Source organism: Camelus ferus, chromosome X (genome assembly GCF_009834535.1).
Source record: "Camelus ferus isolate YT-003-E chromosome X, BCGSAC_Cfer_1.0, whole genome shotgun sequence".
Classification (NCBI taxonomy): Eukaryota; Metazoa; Chordata; class Mammalia; order Artiodactyla; family Camelidae; genus Camelus; species Camelus ferus.
The window spans coordinates 26389043-26395815 of record NC_045732.1 but is presented as its reverse complement, the minus strand read 5'-3'; the positions used below and the strand labels follow the sequence as shown (position 1 = coordinate 26395815).

Genomic DNA, 6773 nt, shown 5'->3' with positions numbered 1-6773 from the left:
CTTCAAAAATAACCAGCTTAAAATAAGTAATGTACCAACGAGACATTTTAGGGTGGCAAATTCTGCTCCTGTACGTACACCAGAAACATAAAAATGAAAATCTTCTCCATTTTTCTTTTTTTCCATTGTAATTTTTTTGGGGTGGTGGGATGTGGGGAGCAATCATTTTATGTTTACTTCACTCAACTAGATTCCACACAAATGTAGAGGGCATTTGCTTCCTTTTCTAGGTAATGCAAATAATTTTTAAGATCAAATGTTTAAATTTGAGTTCAGAAATTGGAAGCTGATAATTAATTTTCCATGTTGAACCACTAAGTTATTCAAGGTCAGTGAGAAGATTCACTATCTGGTAGCTTCCTACTGGAGTCTTTTTCTTCCTATGTTTTCTGTCTGAATGTTAACTGAAAAAAATTGCACAACATGAAAGTTGTGAGTTAAATTTTATTTGGGGGCAAAATGAGGACTATAGTTCAGGAGACAGCATTTCAGATAGCTCTGAGAAACTGCTCCAAAGAGATTGGGGGGAAGGTCAGTATTTTATATGATTTTAGTGAAGAGGGGGTACATGTAGTCAGGCATATATTTAGGCAGAGGCTTTCTGCTAGTCACAAGGAGCAAATGTCACCATGAATGAATTTGGTGCTTTTCTAGATATGAGGAGATGCAAGAATTTGGGCTCATAAAATCTTCTGAAAATATCTATCTATCTAAAGGCCTGTTCTGTCAGTTTTTCCTAGAACCTAGGATGCCTCATTCCTGATCTCCACCCTGACCTCCTTTCAGGGTGTGATGAAGGTTGGTGGCTGCAGCAGCTCATGATTTCAACCTGGTAGAGGCAGATGGCAAGTGCCAATTTTTACTTGGCACAGATTATATTATGAAAAATTTTAAACCTAAAGCAAAGTTTGGAAAATTTTACAGTGAACTTCTGTATTCCCAACACTCAGATTCTAGTATTAATATTTTACTATACTTTGAAAATCATGTATTTGTCTATCCATTCATCTGTCTATACAATTAATCTATCTTAATTTTTATGTATTTGAAGTTGATTTTTAGATATCAGATACAGTGTTTGTCTGAATACATCAGCAAGTGTATCATTAACTAAAGTGAAATTTGTTTGCCGTGTGTTAAAAAACAAAATTCAACTGCATAAATATAAAGATCAAACTGGCTTTGTTCAACAATTCATGAATCAGGCAGCATCCCATCCAGCAAATAGAAAGGAGCTCTAAGGAGTTGTGTAAAATCAAAGGTTTTTATAGAAAGAAGAGTGACAGGGACAAGGAAAAAGCAGATTACCTCATCTTTCTTTGGAGGATCAGAGGGGTTGTGGACTTAAAAGAACTTCACAATGTGAAAGCTATGAGTTGAGTTTATTCAGCATCTTACTGAGAACTATAGTCTGGGAGACAACCTGTCAGATAGCTCTGAGAAACTGTTCCAAAGAGGTAAAGGGGGAAAATCAGTATGTATGTGATTTTGACCAAGGTGATACATGCAACCAGGCACACATCTTGGTAGAAAGTTGCTGCTAGTCACAAGGAACAGATATCTTAGTTAATGGTTTTCATTCTTTTCTAAGTATGGGAAGATACAATAATCCAGGTTTATAAAAAATTTCTCCTGAAACTATCTAGCCATCTGAAGGCCTGTTCTACCAGTTTTCCCAGAGTACACAGTGCCTCATTCCTGGTTTGTGCCCTGAATTCCTTTCAGGGTGTGTTAAAGGTCAGTGACTGCAGTGACTAATGACTCAGTCCTTGTAGAGCTGGATGGAGAGCAACATTCTTTAGTTGGCAGGGTCTTAGGGGGATTACCTCAGTAGTACAACCAGAAAATTCCAGACTGAATGGTTAAGATTACATTCCTGAGGAAGGTTGAAACTGCAGTGAGGTTAGGTATTAAATCTTGGTTTCCTGACGTGGGGCTTAGCACAAGTGACTCCTTTTTGGGACCAGTTACATTTTTTTAAAACAAGTTTTCTCCTTTAATGTGAAATTTGTTTTAATCTTAATATACATTTGGTGAATTTTGACAAGTGCATACACCTGTGCAACTTAATCTTCTACTGAGACATAAAATATTACAAAACCACAGTAAATTACCTCATGCCCCTTCCTAGAAAATCCTGGCCTTCACCCTCCCAGAGATATTTTTTGATATTTTTCTCTGTACATTAGTTTTACCTGTTCTACAATTTCATGTAAATAGAATAATGGGGTATATATTATACCACTTATGAATACAGGACAGAATGTAATGGGGGGAAAATATGCACTGTTTTGTGGCCTCTTTCACCCAGATAATAATTCTGAGATCCATCCGTACTGTTGGGTATTTCATTAAATTGTTACTTTTTAGGGCTAAGTAGTATTCTGTTACCTGAATATACCACTGTTTGTCCATTCTCCAATTGATAGACACCTGAGATGTTTATGATTTTGGCTATTAGGCAAACAGTTTTTATATCTTATTGTGAACATAGTGTTTAAATACTTGGGGGAAGAAAACGAACTGTGCCATATGATAGATGATGTATGATTACTTTTACAACAGGTTGCCAGAACTTTTTCTGAAATGATTGTAACACTTCACACCCCCACCAACCATGTATGTAAGTTATGGTTGCTCACACCTCCATTTATATTGGGTTTCATGTTTTAACTTTAACCATTCTCCTGGATATGTAATAGAATCTCATTGTGTTAGTGGACAGATCTTTTTCAAAGAAAAGTCATGCCTGATTTATAGATACAAAGTAGTTTTGTTCCCAGACTTCAGAAGCTGGTACTGATCAGCCTTGTGTTTTTATCCACTATGTAATTTTACTGTTGATGTGTGATTGGGAGAGTGGCCCTACAAGCCAAACCCCCTCAGGCCCTCCAATATTGAAGATGCCCAGCAGGATCCTTTAGAACAAATTCTGTTAGATTTTCTCAACAGAGTTTTCTGTCAGCTCCCAATACCCTCCTTCAGCTGGGACCAAATTGCATTAGATTTGACGAATATGCTCCCAACATGATGACTGGAGCTTTTTCCTGTTTTAGTCTCTATTTTTCATTATTGTCACCAATTTAGGGGCAGAAGGGAGAATTGTACACAGCATTTACTTCATCGTTTTCCCATCTTCTCTTAGGGCAATATTTAAAAGGAAAAAAAATCAATAGTTTATATATATAGCTTTTAAATTATGAAGCAGCATTGCAAAAAAGACCTGTTAATTCCTAAATCCAGTTTTCTCATCATATTCTAGTAGTGAGAATGGACCTATCCATTTTTCATCACTATATTAATGAGTTTTGGATGATTTTGTTTTATTTTAATCTCTAATTGAAATTTCACTCCAAGCAGGGTTTCTTAATGAAAATTATAATATGAAGATTTTCCATGTAGTTGGTAGATTGGTTTCAAGGCTTTTTAATTTTTTTTTTTTGAAACAGGAATAATCTGTTTCTAAGCTGTGACATAACAAAAGCTCCTACCAATTCTAATATCCTGAAAATACAATTGAAGTAACTTGCCAGCCTGGGAAAGAAACCCAAATAAATGTGCATTATGATATTAACTTTCCATTTTTTGAGGCATGCATTAGAGTTTATGTCTAAAAGTTAATGTTCTGTTACTGAAAATTCTGATATCTAGGCAGTTTTCTAATTCAAAAGCTCAACTGGCTGTCGGTGCTTTTACCCAAAAAACACTATCCAGAATCCAGCAAACTTTTTCCTTCCTTCCTCCCTTTTCTCCCTCCCTCCCTTTCTCTCTGTCTCTCATATATTCTTTCTTCTTTTCTTTCTATTTACCTCTCTTTGTTGTTGTTGTTTTTTTTTTTTTTTTTCTGGCTCACTTCCACATGTAGGCCCTGGAAGAACTCTAATGGTGTTCAAAGATAATATCTTGATTTAAAAAAATAATCTGGCAGTGGATGGGCTATTTTCAGGCCTAATGACCCTACATATCACTTCTATGAACATGTTCAAACATGCTGGTCCTTGTAAACCTTGTGGTAGAGCAGCTGTTTAATCCATTCAAACTGTGGAAATAAGCGAATACCAAGCAAAGGAGAAAACTCAAAGATGACTTAAGTCACAGCTTGCTACAGCAAGGGAGTCAGCCACTGTCCTTTGAGTTTTGGCAAAGACTCAAAAGCAAGCAGAGGAGTAGGGAAGCTTGATAGTGGAAAAAAAGGAAGGTTTCAGCTATGCCCTCCCTGAATGGACAGAGACAACTGTCTGAAGTCCTGCAAGTCCGACTAATAGATAACAGGCTGGTCTCCTGGGCTGGTTACAATAGATGATGAGTTGCTTTCTTGGGCTGGTTGCTGCAGGTTGTGGGTCAGAATTCAATTTTTATGTATGGCCTGGCCATTGTCTATTTGTATATTCAGTCTCTCCAAACTGAAGGTTGAAAACGTTGTTTAATGATACAGAGTTTCAGTTTTACAAGATGAAAAGAGTTCTGAAGATGGATGGTGGTGGTGGTTGTACAACAATATGAATGTACTTAATACCACTGAACTGTACATTTAAAAATGGTTAAGATGGTAAGTTTTCTGTTATGTGAATTTTATCATAATCAAAACAATTGGGGAAAAAAAGAGAAACTTTTGCATAGGAACACAGTATGAATGAAACATTCCTGTCATCATGCAAACAATATGTAACTTTGAACAGACACTGCAAACAGCCCTCATCTCAAAGATTCCAGTGCTTCTGTGTAGTATAAGAACTTAGATGATGGGGAACAGCTATGAACAAAGACTTCCAGCCAGAGAGTGATCTCTTTGGGCCTATTACCTTGCATTCACAATCAGATTGGATCACTGCCCATTCCGAAGACTTTGAACAGTTTATCAGTAATCTCTGTGAAGAAATGTAATGTTTATAAACACTCCATTGACACTCTAGGGAACACCAGAATTATCAGAGAAGAATACGTTCAAGAGCTCAGGGCTACCGTGAAGCATTTTTCTGTGGCTTGACAGTAAAACTTGTAGAACAGTTTCCTGTTCCTTTAGATTCAGTGACAGCACACAAAACCTACAAATTCATACAGGGCTGTCTTTAAGCTCCTAAAAACAAAGAAATATACACATGTCCTCTGTATCATGGGAATAACTGTTACCAAACTCAGGTTCAGCTGCTCGCCATTCAATAGTCAGTAATCGAGGGGCAAATGTTTGTAGGAAGGAAAGTTGCTTTACTCAGAAAGCTGGCAATCTGGGGAGAGAATGGACTCATGTCCCCAGACCAACTCCAAAGAGTCTGCTCAGCCATAATAGCTTTTAAAGGGGAAAGGGAGAAACAATCTCAGTTAATTATAAGGTAGGAGGTCAGATTCTTCGTCATTTTTCCATTGTGTGCAGACTTGCTGACTTCTGATTGTCCTTTGGATGCTATCTTGCTTGTGTGGTCCACTTGCAATTGGATGCTATCCTGCCCATGTTGTCCACCTGCAAATTTGCTGAGGGGGAAGCTGGCGGTGGAGAGTCAGTCATTCCCTAACTACTTAATCCTTCATTCTTACTCCCTTTAATCCAGGGAAGGAATCAACAGGTTAGGCAAGGCATTGTGTACATTCAGTAGGGCAGAAGTCAGGAGTTAGGTTAAGTGTTACCTAGTGATCTCATTTTTATAATTAAGGTTTAAAGGGAACAGAAATAGACAAACAGGAAAGGGGTAAAAGAGCTTCTTACATAAAAATGATTTGTCTTTACCCAAAAGACTCTTGGAATTTTGTCTTTGGACAAGGCTCTTTGGCAGATGGCACAGGAATATTCAGCTCTACCAGATACGGCAGTGATTTTTATCTCTTACACTGTGAATGAAAGTTGAATAAATTCAAGAAAGTATCTTCAAGTAGCTATTCAGTCTTTAATAGCTATTGTATTTGTGAAATCTTTAGTATTTTGCTACTTCAGTAAGTGTTTAATCCATGAAATTGGACACAAATTTGGACTGACACTGGCTGCAGGCCTAATGCAAGGCCCTAGCCACTTGGGAGAACCAGACCATGGGCTTCTAGACCTTTGCGCCATCTATAGTTAGTTACAGTGTGCTATTCCTGTTAATATTGTAGAATGATTCAAAGAACAGGTGAGCTAGATTGATGATGAATCTACCTGGAGTAACTCTAAAACATAACTTTGATAAAACTTGTGAAAGCCTTTGGGAAATGGAATGAATGTATAATGTCTTCTGCTCTCCAAAATAAGAACCTTCAAATAGGCATAATTAAAATGAAATGCTTGCACATTAAAAAATAATAATAATCTCAAAACTGCTGCAATAAGGGTTTGTATATAAAATTTAAACTTATCAGGTCCTTTTATTTGATAGTCTCTTTTTACTTTCTAATATACCATCACTGGAAAAACTGTCTGGTGTACACACTTTAAATGGTGCTATGCAAGTCTTCAAAGAATGTCTAAGTTTAAGAGTCTGCACACTAAGAATATAAATAATTAATTGTATACTTTCACTTGTTGATTAGTGCTGGGTTAGGATATGAGGATTTTTTTCTATAGAAAACAAATACCAAGGACCAGTGTACCCATACATTTCAGGGTGTGAAGCACTAGCAAGAAGAGAGAAGTTCACTGGACACTTTATAGCCACCTCCTGAAAGAATGGACCTAGCTAAAGAAGCAGAGTTACTCCCACTGAAAATGGAGAATCCTTGATAAATTTGAGATTAGGACCTTTGAGAGATGGCCTATGTGAAGATGAACTCCATCTCTAGGGAAGAACAGACTGGGATCACAGCTC

The 6773-nt window shown here is 37.1% G+C and overlaps 1 pseudogene; it reads left to right on the top strand.

The window, feature by feature from the left end:
• The first annotated feature begins 4652 nt into the window (after positions 1–4652).
• Positions 4653–6149, top strand: LOC116662210 (annotated as a pseudogene).
• Positions 6150–6773: the final 624 nt, after the last annotated feature.